The following is a 16,552-nucleotide window of genomic DNA, read 5'->3' on the forward strand; positions in this document are numbered from 1 at the left end:
CCTGCGCCTGGACCAGGGCCGCCGCTTTTCACTGCACCCGGACCGGGGCCTCCGCCTGTTTCCTCTCTGCCGAGGCCGGGGCCGTCGCCTCCTCCTCCCCTCTACCCGGACCAGGGCCACCTCCTTCTCTTTGCCCGGACCGGGGCCTCCGCCTGCTTCTCTGCCGAGGCCACCGCCTCCACCTCCCATCTGCCTGGACTGGGGCCGCCACCTTCCCTCTGCCCGGACCTGGGCCGCCGCCTTTCACTGCACCCAGACCGGGGCCTCCGCCTGTTTCCTCTCTGCTGGGGCCGGGGCCGTCGCCTCCTCCTCCCCTTTTCCTGGACCAGGGCCGCCGCCTTCCCTCAGCCCGGACTGCGGCCGCCGCCTTTCCTCTGCCCTGACCAAGGTTGCCGCCTCTTTCCCTCTGCCTGAACCGGGGCCTCTGCCAGCTTTCCCTCTGCCGAGGCCAGGGCCGCCGCCTCCTCCTCCCCTCTTCCCAGACTGGGGCCGCCACCTTCCCTGTGCCCGGACTGGGGCCGCCGCCTCCTACTCTTCGCCCGGACCGGGGCCGTCGCCTCCTTCCCGGCACAGGGAAGGTTTTAAGGCCATACAAACTGCTTTACCTGCACGGACGGCCGCACGGGCGCCGCCATCGAACCATGGGTGTAAAGGGTGGGGCCAGTATTGCGCACACTGCACTCCACCTAAAAGCTCTTTTGCGCAGTCCCGAGGACATGTCCACATCCTCCCCCTCAAAAGATGCACACAAGCTCAAGCTAGCATGCTGGAACATCAGAACCATGCTAGACAAGGCTGACAGCCACCGACCTGAATGTCAGTCTGCCCTCATCGCTCAAGAACTCCTCAGACTTGGCATTGACATAGCTGCTCTTTGCGAAGTCCGCCTTGCAGATGCAGGCAGCCTCCAAGAACGCGGCACGGGCTACACGCTCTACTGGTCAGGCAAGCCTATGGCTGAATGACGCCTATCTGGTGTAGGCTTCATGGTCAAGAACTCCATTGCCTCCAAACTCAAAAACCTCCCGACAGGCCACTCTGACTGGATCAGGTCCATGCGACTCCCCCTTCAAAACAAGTGACGCATCACCCTCATCGGGGTCTATGCCCCAACCCTCCAGGCGGAGCCAGTAGAAAAGGACAAGTTCTACACTGATCTGCGCAACCTCATCCAACACACCCCGACAGCCGACAAGGTTGTCATCCTTGGCGACTTCAACGCTCGAATCGGCAAAGACTCAGAAACCTGGCCAGGAATCCTTGGCAAGCATAGTGTCGTCAAGTGCAATGACAACGAGCGCCTCCTGTTGGAGCTCTGCGCAGAACAGTGGCTTGTCATTACAAACACCCTTTTCCAGCAGAGGGACAGCCTGAAGTCTACCTGGATGCATCCCCGATCCAAACACTGGCACCTCCTGGACTACGTCCTGGTGCGAGAAAGAGATAAACAAGATGTGCTCCACACCAGGGTCATGCTCAGCACGGAATGTCACACTGACCACCGGCTTGTCCGCTGCAAGCTCAACCTTCGCTTCAAGCCAAAGTTCAGGAAGAGTAGAGCCCCCAGAAAGAGGTTCAATGTTGGAAACCTGAAGTCAGACGAGGTGAGAGGAAACTTCCAGGCAAACCTCCAAGCAAAGCTAGAGGGTGCAAACTGCCTCACGGACACGTCCCCTGAAACCCTCTGGGATCAGCTGAAAACGGCCATACTGCAATCCACTGAAGAGGTACTGGGCTTCTCCTCCAGGAAAAACAAGGACTGGTTTGACGAAAACAACCAGGAAATCCTGGAGCTGCTGGCAAAGAAGCGAGCTGCCCAACAGACTCACCTTGCAAAGCCATCCTGGCCAGAGAAAAAATGAGCCTTCTGTCTCGCATGCAGCCATCTTCAGCGCAAACTCCAGGAGATCCAAAATGAGTGGTGGACTAGCCTCGCGAAACGAACCCAGCTTAGCGCTGACATTGGCAACGTCAGGGGTTTTTATGAGGCTCTAAAGCTGTGTATGGCCCCTCACCCCAAAGCCCACTGTGCAGTTCAGACGGCAAAGTCCTCCTCAGTGACAAGATCTCCATCCTCAACCGATGGTCAGAACATTTCCAATCTCTTTTCAGTGCCAACCACTCAGTCCAAGAATCTGCCCTGCTCCAGCTCCCTCAACAGCCCTTAAGGCTAGAGCTGGATGACGTCCCTACCCGGGAAGAGACATGTAAGGCAATTGAAAAACTGAAAAGTGGCAAAGGTGCAGGTATGGACGGAATCCCCCCAGAGGTCTGGAAGGCTGGCGGCAAAACCCTGCATGCCAAACTGCATGAGTTTTTCAAGCTCGGCTGGGATCAAGGAAAGCTTCCCCAGGACCTTCGTGATGCCATCATCATCACCCTGTACAAAAACAAAGGTGAGAAATCAGACTGCTCAAACTACAGGGGAATCACGCTGCTCTCCATTGCAGGCAAAATCTTCGCTAGGATTCTCCTTAATAGAATAATACCCAGTCTCGCCAAAAATGTCCTCCCAGAATCACAGTGTGGCTTTCGCACAAACAGAGGAACGACTGACATGGTCTTTGCCCTCAGACAGCTCCAAGAAAAGTGCAGAGAACAAAACAAAGGAATCTACATCACCTTCATTGACCTCATCAAAGCATTCGACACCATGAGTAGGAAAGGGCTTTGGCAAATACTAGAGCGCCTCGGATGCCCCCCTAAGTTCCTCAACATGGTTATCCAACTGCACAAAAACCAACAAGGTCGGGTCAGATACAGCAATGAGCTCTCCGAACCCTTCTCCGTTGACATCGGCGTGAAGCAAGGCTGCGTCCTTGCACCAACCCTCTTTACTATCTTCTTCAACATGATGCTGAAACAAGCCATGAAAGACCTCAACAACGAAGACGCTGATTACATCCGGTACCGCACGGATGGCAGTCTCTTCAATCTGAGGCACCTGCAAGCTCACAACAAGACACAAGAGCAACTTCTCCATAAACTACTGTTTGCAGACGATGCTGCTTTAGTTGCCCTTTCAGAGCCAGGTCTCCAGCGCATGACGTCCTGTTTTGCGGAAACTGACAAAATGTTTGTCCTGAAAGTCAGCCTGAAGAAAATTGAGGTCCTCCATCACCCAGCTCCCCACCATGACTACCAGCCCCCACCCCTCCCCACATCTCCATCAGGTACACAGAACTCAAAACAGTCAACAAGTTTACCTATCTCGGCTGCACCATTTCATCCGATGCAAGGATCAACAACGAGATAGACAACAGAATCGCCAAGGCAAATAGCGCCTTTGAAAGACTACACAAAAGAGTATGGAAAAACAACCACCTGAAAAACCCCACAAAGATCAGCAAGTACAGTGCCGTTGTCATACTCACACTCCTGTTCGGCTCCAAATCATGGGTCCTCTACCGGCATCACCTACGGATCCTAGAACGCTTCCATAATCATTGTCTCCGCTCCATCCTCAACATTCATTGGAGTGACTTCATCACCAACATCGAAGCACTCGAGGTGGCAGAATCCGAAAGCATTGAATCCACGCTGCTGAAGATCCAACTGCGCTGGATAGGTCACGTCTCCAGAATGGAGGTCCATCGCCTTCCCAAGGTCGTATTATATGGCGAGCTCTCCACTGGCCACTGAGACAGAGGTGCACTAAAGAAGAGGTACAAGGACTGCCTAAAGAAATCTCTTGGTGCCTGCCACATTGACCACTGCCAGTGGGCTGATATCGCCTCAAACCGTGCATCTTGGCGCCTCACAGTTCGGCGGGCAGCAACCTCCATTGAAGAAGACCGCAGAGCCCACTTCACTGACAAAAGACAAAGGAGGAAAAACCCAACACCCAACCCCAACCAACCAATTTTCCCTTGCAACCGCTGCAACCGTGTCTGACTGTCCTGCTTCGGACTTGTCAGTCACAAACGAGCATCTGATGTGGACATACCCCTCCATAAATCTTCATCCACGAAGCCAAGCCAAAGAATGTACAATAAACTGTGGCAGGTACTGTAACACCAGGATCACAGTGGGGAGAATATTTAACGGTGATGTACGAAGACTGAGGCGGATACTGTGACATTGGATTCACAAAGGGGAGAAAGTTTATCAGTGGTGTACGCTAAACTGTGGAAGATACTGTGACACTGAGTTCACATTAGTGAGAATGTTTAACAGTGATGTACAATAAACTCTGGCACGTGCTGTTACACCAGGTTCACAGTGCGTAGAAAGTTTAATGGTGATGTACAGTAGACTGAGGCAGGTACTGTGACCCTGGGTTTACAGTACAGGGAATGTTTAAAAGTGATGTACAATAAAATGTGGCAGATATTGTGAAACCAAGTTCACAGGGGGAAGAATGTTTAAAAGTGATCCACATTACACTATTGCAGATACATTTACCCTGGGTTCAGAGTAGGGAGGAGATTTAAGGGTGATGTATGGGAGACTGAGGTAGATACTGTGACACTAGGTTTACAGTGGGGAGAATTAAACGGTGCTGGACGGTAGATTGAAGCAAATACTATTACTCCAGGTTCACAGTGGGGAGAAGGTCTAACACTGATGTACTATAGACTGAGGCAGAAACTATGAGACAGGATTCACATTCGTGAGAAGGTTTAACAGTGATGTACGATTAACTGTGTCAGATACTTTGACATCAGGTTCATATTGGGGAGAAGGTTTAACGGTGATGTACGGTAGAGAGAGGCATATACTGTGACACCAAGCTCATTGTATTGTTCATTTATCTTAATAACAACATCTAATTTATATCTCCATTTTTTTTTGTGGCAACTCCCAAACATTCCATAAACTTCTATTCTAATCAGATTTTGTTCATTTAAATAGGTCACCACTAAAATCCCAAATTGTTTGGTATCTAAAGTACACTGCACAAAATTAAATTCTTTACCTGGGTTTGGGTTCAACGGCACTTCAGTCTGTTTCATTATTTTTTCAGTCCCTCATTTTGTGCTTTCTGCTTTGCCCAGCCGATTCGCCAAATGAGCATCCAAATCTGTCTTCTCTGTAAACTTAAACAAACCAAGGAGACACAAGTTAAAATTTTCACATTTGCATTTTCAAACACCAAAATGACACTGTGACTTGCAGTTTCACATCATAATCCCACTTGCTAAACTTGCAAGCAACTGCACCGCATCCTACAGCTGGAAATTTCAAGAGAACTGCTTGGTTAAAGCAAAGATGCCATCCAGTCACCCCATTAAAGTTAACAACAGATAGCAACCTGAAAGTTAAATACAAAGATCTGTATCAGGAATATTAACAGGGTTTAAAAAAAAATCATTTCCACTATTGAAAGAAAACTCCTCAGGGAACACCAGGCTCTTGTTGAACAATTCCTGTTGTATTCCTCAAAATGGTTTGAATCTTGATTTCAAGCAGAGTCATTTGGTGAGATTTTTGGTCCAGAACAAAGCCTGCCCGTACACTCCCTTAAATACTTGCAAAGTCCTGGCTCAGCTTTGCTCCATGCTAAAGCTATCTGAACTTTTCTGAAGAGATAACGGACTTCAGATCCTGGTATATTGAGTCAAAAACACCCTAATGCTTCACTGAACAACACACCTCTCTCTGAAAAACAAAAAGAACCTCCCTGAGCAGTGCTCATTTACCTTTCAAGCACCAAAGCCTGGTGAACTTTATACATATATTTTTATATATAAATATATCTATATATATATATATATATATATATATATATATGTTAAATTCTGTACACAGTATAAGAATGGCCTGCAACCAGTGAACTTGGAGGAATGAGAAGTGAGATTGGACTGTGAACCAAAGAACTTTTCTGAACTTACACACACATTAAACACACATGCACTTAGAATTAGAAGGGGGGTAAGTTAAGTAAATTAAGTTAAAGTAGTAAAATAGTGATAAGTTAAAGTGCAAATCCGTGTTCATGTTTAAAGAGAATTAAAATCAGCTTTTGTTTAAGTCACCATTTGTCTTGGTGAATGTCTATTGCTGCTGTGTTTTGGGATCCTCTGGTCTCGTAACACAGCACCAAGCTTCAGGTTATGATAATAGTCCAAAAAAGGGACCCGGCATCTTTTGAAAATTATTAATTGACTCTTCAATAATTATTGTAAATATTAACAAGACATAATATCATTCCACTGTTGTGTTTGTGTCATTGGAGAATTCCCTTTCCATTCAATCAGAATTACAGTTTTGGATGCGGTATTTCAGAAAAGATGTGCTGGTGTTGTAGAAGGTCAGCGATGATTTACTGGAATGATATCAGGAATGAAAGGGTTAGTTTATGAGGAACAATTGTCGATTCTTCGACTGTACTAGTTGGAGTACAGAAGGATAAGAGGGACCTCAGCGGTATTTCAAATGCTGGAAGGCCTGGACATAGTACATATGGCAAAGATATTTCCCATGGTAGGAGATTCTAGAACAAGGGACATAATTTCAGGATAAAAGGGTGTCAATTTAAAACAGATGTGGAAAAATTTATTTTCTCAGTGGGTCGTCAATCTGTGGAACTGAGGTCATTGGGTGTATTTAATGCAGAGATTGACAGACATTTGATTAGTCAAGGAATCAAGGGTTAAGGGGAGAGAGCTGGGCAGTGGGGATGAGTGGAAGAATGGTTGAACAGAGTCAATGGGCCTACCTGCCCCTGTATCTTGTGATCTATATCCTGTGGAAGACCAAGACAACCCTCCTCTTGTATTCCATTATCAGAAAACAGTCTGCATCATGAGCTTATGTCATGTGAACCCATTTCCTATTGAATCCCATGTTACAAGTGATCCAATGCAAATTCTGCATTGAGAGGACTACAGCTTCCTCATTTTAAAAATTGTTATCAAGCAGCTCAAATAAGATTGCTTGCTTCTTTTTTTGAAAGGGAAAAATTGCCATCAAATAAAATAGGAGAGAGAAAGCAGATGAATTTCTATACGTGGGATTCAAAATTAAAGTTTGGTGATAAAAATACACCATTGTTGAAACATATGATTAATATATGGAATAAAATAAATGATGAAATTGGTGTAAGTGGATGTACATCACCCAGAATGGCTTTGATTCAAAATCTTCGTATCTTTTTCCAAGGATCATCAATTTCTGGACAGCTGGTTTCGTAAGGGAATGATAAATGTTGAAGATTGTTATAAAAGGGGTCAATTAATGTCATTTGAGCAACTGAGAAATAAATATCGTATAACTCATCGCAATCTTTTTTGCTATTTCCAACTAAGAGCATATTTGAAGGATAAGTTAGGATCAATGTAGTACTGAAATAGTAATTCCTTATCAAGAGGAACTGTTAAAAAATTTACTTCGATGATGTCCTCTTTATTACAAGTAGGAACTTTTAAACGAGGAGTTCAGAAGTCGAGACAAAGGTGGGAAATGGATCTGAATATTTTAATTGATTGGCAAATAAGGGCAGGTCCATATAAGGATTTCAATGTAAGATATAAATTAGTTCAGTATAATTCTCTTTACATCCGTAATGTAGCATATGTCAGAAAGGATTGTATCTGAAAGCTGCATCTGGAGTCAGGTGACTCAGGCAGTTGGATTTAAAAAGCTCAACAGGTAGCTGATTTGGGAATAGAGATCACGTGATCCAGGGGAGTTGTATTAATTCACTTCAACTCAGTATTTTGGATCGATTGACCAGAGTTCCCCACTGCAGCAGCAGTGAGGAAGGAATTCACAACTGGTTTTTCTTCTGCAGTTACTTCTTACACCAGAGAAATTGAATAGAATAAAATCAGAATTATCAGATCAATGTTTGAGGTGTGGTGAAGATGTAGCAACTTTCTTGCATACAACTTAGGTTTGTCTTAATGCAAGATCTTTTTGGGGAGAATTACAATTTTTTTGGAACAAGTTATAGGAGCTGTTTTTCCATAAAATCCAACCTTAATTTTATTAGGAAATATTGAAGGAACAAGGCCCAAATTAAAACTATTAAAGTATCAATTGAAATTTGTTTAATTAATGTTAGTGGTGATGAGGAAATGTATTGCACTTATTGGATATCAGATATAATTTTAGGGATGCCAAGATGACATGCAAAAATTCAAAGTTGTATTCCTTTAGAAAAAATTACTTAAAGCTTGAGAAATATATACTCTCTGCTTTTGCAAATTTGGCGCCTGAATTTTCAAATATTAGGCTTCAATTTGTAAAAATGCCCTTTCCATCCCTCAAGACATGCGAGATTCTCCTCTAATTTGTAAATTTTTTAATTAGGTGTGTTAGATTTCCTTGCCACCACAAACTCTGGTGAAGCGGAGGACTAACACAGGGGACCAGAAAACAGGAAGACCACACACCATCAACATCTGAGAAGCAGAGGATTCATTCCACGGGTCAGTAACCATGAAAGCAGAACAGTGAGGGGTCCTGCATCTGTAGGACCCACATATCTGATAGGCTGTTGGTAATTTGAGGAGAGAAACCCACGCAGGCTGTGGGCTTCTGGAGAAAGCAGTCAAGGAACTCACACTAGGCTGTGGATTGCTAGAGACAGGTTCAAAACTGGCTAAAAGGGTATCAGGTATCAGACTTGGGATAAATGGGTGCTAAATGGTTCCTAATTGTGTCAGAGGTTCAAAACTGGAGCTCACATTGCCAATGAATTGGATGGTCTGTGACCATTGAAAGAGAATCCACAGACCCTCAGTGACTTGGCCCAGGGTTTGGGATGATGGGGTTGGGAGAGAGAGAGCACGACTCTCTTTTGCTTCTTTCTCTCACTGCAAGAGGCATTTCAGGCAATTCCTACCAATGGCGAATGTCTGCCTTAAAGCAGGAAAAAAACAATTTTGTGTGATATGACACTTTTAAATTACATGACAGTAAATTGTCTCCTGAAATAGAGAGGTTCAACTTTCAAACTATTACAAACTCCACTCACCAGAGCTACCTGGATTATACCTCTTCCCATTTTTTTTTGCAAGGACACCATTGATTTTATCACAACTCCTCTGCTGCATCTGTCCTGTGACAGATTATATATTTTACATTGTATATAGATATGTTTTTGAAAGAGATGGATTGTAGGAGTCATGGAGGTCACAAACAAACACAAACACTTCACAAAACAGCTCTTATTTAAATTGCAAGAGCTTTGCTGAGAGTGAGTCATGCAGGCACCGAGAGCCTTTGCAAAGACAAAACAAGGAGACTGCTTTGCTATAATTTCAAAATTAGGTAAAAATGGATTATTGTTTTTAAAGCAACAGATGAATGGACTCAGAAGTTTGGGTCAGGTGCAGTCATCTGGCTGGTTCCAGTTTGCTGTTCTAAGAAGGTCATGTGGTTTTGCAAGCAGAGAGGAGAGGCCAAATAGGCTTTTTTTCTAAAAGAGAGAGGGAGAGATGGCAAGCTGACATCTTGTTGAAACCCCATTTTGAAGACGGGTTGTGAGTTCTCAGTTCAGCCTGTTGAAAAACCTTGTGGCCCATACAAGAGGAGATGGCTGGCTAGAAATGGTGTTTCACCTGAAATAAGGGAAAAAAAAAAAGGAACTCAATGGTGACATGCAGAAGAGGTATTCATTTGGAAAACCCTGATGGGGCTAGTTTCTTTGGCAAGACTCCAAAGTGAATGATCAGAGGGAATGAGATTTTGTGTGTCCAATGAGCAATAAATCCCTCTCTGAAACCAACAAGCACCTTCCTGGAGGGTAAACATTTACTTTTAAGCACCAGAGCTTGGTGAAAATTCATAAATGTTGAATCTGTGCACAGTATAAGAATTGATAGACACCGGTGAACTTGGAGTTGTGTCAAAGAACTTTATACATATTAAATAAACCTGTGCTTAGAATTGGAATGGGGCAATGTAAGGCTGTTAAGTTAATAGTGATAAGTTAAAGTTTGAATCTATTTTTTTGGTTAAAGAAATTTAAAAACAACGTTTGTTTAAATAACCATTTGTCTTGATGATTTACTATTGCTGCTAAGGTTTGGGGTCCTCAGGGCCTGTAACAGTCCCAGGATGAGGTCTTCTACTCCAGGATACCCAAAATGTCTTATTTCTTCAATAAATGCAGATTCCCCCATACTGTCTTTGATAAAGCCTACACCCTTATCTCCAATTCTTTTTCTGCCCTTCCCCCACCTCCTCACTGGCAGAACAAGGACAGAATCCCTCAGGTTTCTCACTTACCACCCATCAGCTGCCACATCTGACATATTATCCTTGAATACTTCCAACTTCAGCACCATCCTCTAACCTGTTACATCTAACCCGCTCCACTCATATCCTCTTTTCACAGGGACACGTCTTTCTGTGACTCCATCGATGGCACTTCCCTCTCCACCCATCACCACCTCATGTAGCCCCACTGGAACTGCAGATATTGCCAAACTTGTCCCTACATCTCCTGGCACCTCTATCCAAGGCTACAATCAGACCTTCCAGGTGAGGCAGTGTTTCACATGCACCCCATCCAACCTAATCTACTACATTTGGTAGACTCAGCTGACCTCATTATCAGCAAGACCAATACAGACTGGGTGGCCATTTTGCTAAACACATGCGCTCTGTGGATCTAAACTTGAGCTTCCTGTGACCTACCATATCAATTCTCGAACCCTTCCAGCAACATATCTGTTGGCACCATCCTTCGCCAGGGTGAGGGCAAACAATCTTAAAGAAAACACATTATATTCCTCCTGGGCAGCCTTAAACTCTATAGCATGAACACAAATGTTTCTAATTTTAAGCAGCCACTCACCTCTGTCTGATTTCACTGTTTCCATCTATTGATCTACTGCCCATTTGAATATAATTACTCCTTTAAGGTAGAAGAGTTGACAGTGGTGTTTTCCCCATACCATTGAACAACTGGCAAAATTAAGTGGCAGTTGTTGCAAAATGAATGGTGTTATTGTTCAAAATCTGCCTGTGATCGAAAGTATTCTTGGACTGAATAGACATCTGGGCCAAATGGCTATTTAAGGACAATCTGTACATGATTGTACATCCTAAAGTACAATGACTACTTCTATCCACTAAAGATTGTTAAAGAGCAAGAATAGACAATATAATCACATAAAATTCCCATCCATACAGCACACCTCCTTATTGGTCAGGAAGTGCCTACACTTCCAAAGGAGGCTGAGGAGGTCAAGGCCAACAGCTCTATTCCTGAGATTTTACAGGAGTGCAGTTGAGTCTCCTGTCTGGCTGCATCATTCGATGGTCTAGTAGCTGGCAAGCATCAGACAGGAATGATGCAAAGAGTTGTGAGTATCACTGGGGTCTCCCTTTCTCCTGTATGTGACATTTACTGGGAGTGTTGTTCAAATAGGGTTCAAGGAATTGTAAAAAGACCATTTCCATCCAATGCACAGCATCTTGTACCAGGTCCTTCATCAAAATCAGGACCGCCATGCTGGGTAATTGTTTCTTCCCACAGGCTGTGAGATGGATGAAAAGTATGCTGTAAGTGCAATAATCATCCAAAATATTTATATATGTAGCAGCTACTTCCATAGAGCTACTAAAGCAAGACACACACACACACACACACACACACACACACACACACACACACACACACACACACACACACACACACACACACACACACCAGGTTAGTCAACACAAGATTGCTTTATTCAGACTTTACAGGCTTATTTTAGTCAACACAAGATTGCTTTATTCAGACTTTACAGGCTTATTTTATTTACAGCATGTCCCGGGCTCCATGGGACATCATTATGTGTTTGCTGCCCATCCACGGGACCGCAGGTTTATATTAAGACCTGTGAGTGTCCCGCGCCTTCTGTCAGGAGAATCCACAGATCAACGTGTCGTTCCTCGGCACGCAGCACCATGCGAGGATGGTCAATTAAATGGACGCCTGTTTGTCTTATTATTTCACATGCCCGCCAAAGAACAGTTCCCACTCAGCCCATTATACAGCTACTACCCGCCCCCCAAGAACCGTTACCAGAAACTAAAGCACCTGTTGCATGCACCTTAGGTGGATGCCCTCGCCGTCTGCGCAGGGGGCACTGAATGGGTGAAGTGGGATCCACATGGGCAGGCTTGAGTCTGTCCACATGAAACAGCTACAATGTCCCCCAATGCACAACCCCATCCTTCTTCACCACACGACAATGGCCCTCATACGGTCGTAACGGCATTCGTGGGACCTGTCTGCACACAAAAACAAAATCAGTGTCCAGGAGTGATGGGGGCACATTCTGTTTAGAGGTTCCATTCCAGTGGGTAGGAAAAGGTGATCGCGACACCACGTCGAAGCTGCTGAAGAACGTTCAGATCAGAGTTGGTTGTGAAATGAATGTCCCAAGAAACTGTAAGGACCGTACCATAAACCAACTCTTTGGACAATGCAGACATGTCTTCCTTTGGAGCCGGGAGCACTCCCAATGGGACCCATGGCAACTCATCGACCTAATTTAGACCGGTGAATTGGGCCTTCAGTTGCCGGTGGAAATGTTCCACAAGGAACTGTGGGTAAATTGTGTTCTGCGGACTGATGTAATTGTGGGTCGGGAAACCAAATCTCGACATCCAATTGATGATGAATGTTCTGGCCCTTGTCTCAGTGACACTGGATGGCAATGGGATGGCCTCTGACCAGCGCGTGAAACGTTCTATGACTGTTAGAATCTATCTCATGTTTTGAGATACTGGCAATGGCCCGAGCAGGTTCACTTGCACGTGTTACAACAACCTGTGTACCGCCAGGAAAGGTTGAAGAGGTGCCTTAGTGTGGCACTGAATTTTGACAGTCTGGCAGGAGGTACATGTGCAGACACATTGCGCAATGCCTTTTTTCAGACCATGCCATAAATATTTATTTGACATGAGCTTGACAGATGTTCTGATGGACGGATGAGACAAGCTGTGTATCTGGTCAAAAAGGCATTGCCTCCAAGATGGCGGAATCACTGGTCTAGTGTAGCCCAAAGACATGTCACAAAGTAAGGTTGGCAGCCCAGTTGTGCTGCCACCTGCTGTATGTCCAGGTTAGTCATGGCCGTACTCTATGCCTGAACATCGGGGTCCATTGCCTGGACACTGGCTAATTCCGGAATATCAACGTCACCCTGAATATGATTTACAGTCAGTCTGATCAGCATATTCGTGACGCCATTGTTTTTACCAGAAATATAGTGCACATCCATGGTAAATTCTGAATTGTATGACAGTGACCCTGCTGTCTTGCCGACCATGGATCCGTTATTTTGATGAAGGCAAAAATGAGTGGCTGGTGGTCTGTGAACACAGTGAAATACTGACCCTCCAAAACAAATCGGAAGTGCCGTGTCGCTTGATACAATGCATTGTATTTCATCTCCAATGGCTATAGATGTCGGCTAAAGAACGCGAGGGGTTGGCAATGGCCATCGACGTACTGCTCAACAACCACACCCAGGGCCGTACTCGAGGCATCAGAACTAAATGTCAAGGAAATGTCGGGGTTAGGATGGGGGAGCGTTGCTGCATTGACTAAAGCATCTTGAGCATCACAAATTCAACCTCTGTTGTCCAGGGAATGTCCCTGTGCTTTGTGGTGAGGATCGGAAACCGTGGGCAAAGAATGTCAGCAGCTGCTGGAATGAACCGGTGATGGAAGTTTCTCCTGCCCAAGAATTTCTGCAGGCCCTGATCCGTGGTAGGTGTTGGAAAAGCAGGGACTGCCTTTACCTTGCTGGATAAGGGAAAGACACCATTGGCTGTGATCTTGTGTCCCAGGAAGCTGATGGTGGATTTGCCAAATTGACATATGCTAGGGTTGATGGGAAGACCAAATTCCCCCAGCCCTTGGAACAGACGGAGTAAATGCAGTTGGTGATATCCTGACTGGCTATGAGGACATTATCCAAGTAGATGTCAGGGAACTCTAAATCTCTGCCCAAAGTGCCTATCAGCTGCTGGCAGGTTTGAACGGCATTCTTCAACCCAAGTGGCATCCTATGAAATTCAAAAAGCCTGCGCAGTTTATCAGGTGGAAGAGGGCGAGTCCTGGTGTAACTCGGCAGGCCTGAAGTGTCTCTGTAATGGGACACACCCTGGGCCATTTAGGAGGGATTGGAATTTGGGGAGAGAGTACAGGGAAATTCATTGAGGAGAGCAGCATGTGCATCTTTGTGCAGGGTCTGGACCCCGAGATGGGAAACACTCCCTTTGCTGCAGACCAGTGGGTATGTTTGAAAAGTGGTAACATGAACCAATTTCCTCCACCTCACGTCCACTAGAAAGTCATGGGACCTTAAAAAATCTGCACCCATAATGGGCCGTGTAATGGAAGCCAATACACAATTCCAATGGAATGTCACACCTCCTATCCAAATTGTGACTCGTCATGTGCCAAAGCAGGGAATTTTCATCCCATTTGCTGTTTGAAGAGCCAGGTGTTGTTATTTACGTGGTTCTTATTTCAAAATAGGTTGGGTGGGAGCAAACGGACCTCAGCACTCGTGTCTACAAGAAACTTGTGCTTACCAGTGTCGTCTTGAAGACACAATGGGCCCGTACTTGTGCCAGATGCCGAGGCCATTAATGGGAGCCGGGTTTTTCATTTCCTACCTTTTTTCTGTAATAGGTACATGCAGGACACATTTATGGGCCTTTATCCCCATTGGCGATGGTAAAAACAGCATTCTTGCCGCCCGTCAGTGTGTTCATCCTTCTTTGACTGAACTGCAGATACAGGAGGCTCATAGGACACGGGATATAGATCTGCTGCAAAAACAGTCTGGACGTGAGCAGACTCTTGCATTGGAGTATGATGGAGTCTATCAGCCTCCCGCGCTACATGGAAATCCATGTTAATGATTGGTATTGCGACATGATCTGGGAGTTTGGACAGGAATAGAGTCTCAAAAAGTATACAATGAGAATGACCATCTGCTAATGCAACCATCTCATTCATTAGATCAGATAGATTCCTCTCACCCGAGCCCTCCATATTTAAAAGCCGCAAGCTGCGCTCATGTCTAATCAATTCCAGTGTGTCCAGGAGAAATTGGCTAAACCTGGTGTACTGGTTTTCCGCCAGGGGATTGGCAACACTTCTCTTACTTGAGATGCTGTAGCAGCATCCAATGCACCTACTATGTACCAGAATGTCATGTCCTCTGCCATTATGCCACAACACAAAACTAGGTTTCAGCCTGATTAAGTCATACGCAAGGTTGATGGGTCCAGAAAGGAGGCAAGTGAAGTCCTAACATCGATTGGGAAACAGAGTCAGTGAGAGGTCAGGATGGTTTAGACTTTAGATAACGTGTTCAGGACTGCTTTTTGCAGCAGTATGTGGAGATGCCCAGGAGATGAGGTCAGTGTTCGATCTGTGGGAAGGGAATGAAATGGGGCAGGTGGCAGAGGTGAGCGTTCGGGAGAACTTCAGATCCAGTGATCATGGGTCCTTTAGATTAACTTAATTATGGAAGGGGATAGGTCGAGTTCAAAGTTGAAGATCTTCGAGTGGGGGAAGGCCAGATTTGAAGAAATGAGAAGAGATTTGCAGAGAGTTGTGTGGGCTGATTCTTTAGCCGAAAATGATCTAGAATAAAATTGGAGGGTATTTAAAAGTGAGATTTTGAGAGTAAGGCATCTTTATGTCACAGATCGGCCGAAAGGCAAGACTCAAAATTCAAGGAAGCCGTGGTTTTCTAGAAATATTAGGAACGGTTCATGATAAGGGGGAGGCCCATGCTAAATACAAGAAGCAAAAGATTGATCCTTACTTAGATTGCAGAAAGAACCTCAAGAGGGAAATAGAAAGGCAAAAAGATGGTATGAGGTGTCAATAGCTAATAAGGTGAATGTGAATTCTGAGGGTTTTTACAGATACATGAACAGTAAAAGGAGGTTGAAGGATAGAGTAGGTCCACTGGAAAATGGTAACGGTGGACGATGTGTATGTGAGGAGCTGTATGAGATGGGGGAGATATTGAACAATTTTTTTCTCTTCTGTATTCACGAGGGAAAGGGACACTGGACTACGTGAGATAAATGAGATGAATGCTTTAGTTATGGAAAGGATAAGGATTATTAAAGAGAGGGTTTTGGATCTTCCAGGGTCAATGGAGGTGGATAAGTCTCCTGGTCCTGATGGTACTTTTCTCAGGACATTAAAGGAGGTCAGGGAGCAAATATCCGGGGCTCTGACGGTGATTTTACAAAGATCACAGGAATAAGGTGTGGTGTTGTGGGATTGGAGAGTTGCAAATGTAGTTCCGCTGTTTTAAAAAGAGCACAAGGTGTAGGCCAAGTAATTATCAGCAAATAAGTTTGAGTTTGGTGGTGGCAAAAGTTATGGAGGGTACTCTTCGAGATAGTATGTACAAATATCTGGATAGGCAGGGATGGATCACGGGCACCCAGCATGGGTTTGTGAAGGGAAAATCATGTTCGATGAATCTTGTTGAATTTTTTGAAGAGGTGATGAGAAAAGTAGATCAGGTGACAAGATCTATTTGAATTTTAGTAAGGCTTTTGATAATGTTCCGCATGTAAAGTTAGTTAGGAAGGTTAAGTCACTACGGATTAATAG

At 45.0% G+C, this 16,552-nt stretch overlaps 1 long non-coding RNA gene across 1 annotated transcript in view; it reads right to left on the reverse strand.

Moving 5' to 3' along the window:
* LOC138746362 (uncharacterized) overlaps positions 1-16,552 on the reverse strand; it is a 53,037-nt gene that overhangs the window by 21,043 nt on the left and 15,442 nt on the right. The window contains exon 2 of the long non-coding RNA XR_011346902.1: positions 4,919-5,039. This is a non-coding gene — a long non-coding RNA (uncharacterized lncRNA). The remainder of the gene's footprint in view (positions 1-4,918; positions 5,040-16,552) is intronic.

Source organism: Narcine bancroftii, chromosome 11 (assembly GCF_036971445.1).
Source record: "Narcine bancroftii isolate sNarBan1 chromosome 11, sNarBan1.hap1, whole genome shotgun sequence".
Lineage (NCBI taxonomy): Eukaryota > Metazoa > Chordata > Chondrichthyes > Torpediniformes > Narcinidae > Narcine > Narcine bancroftii.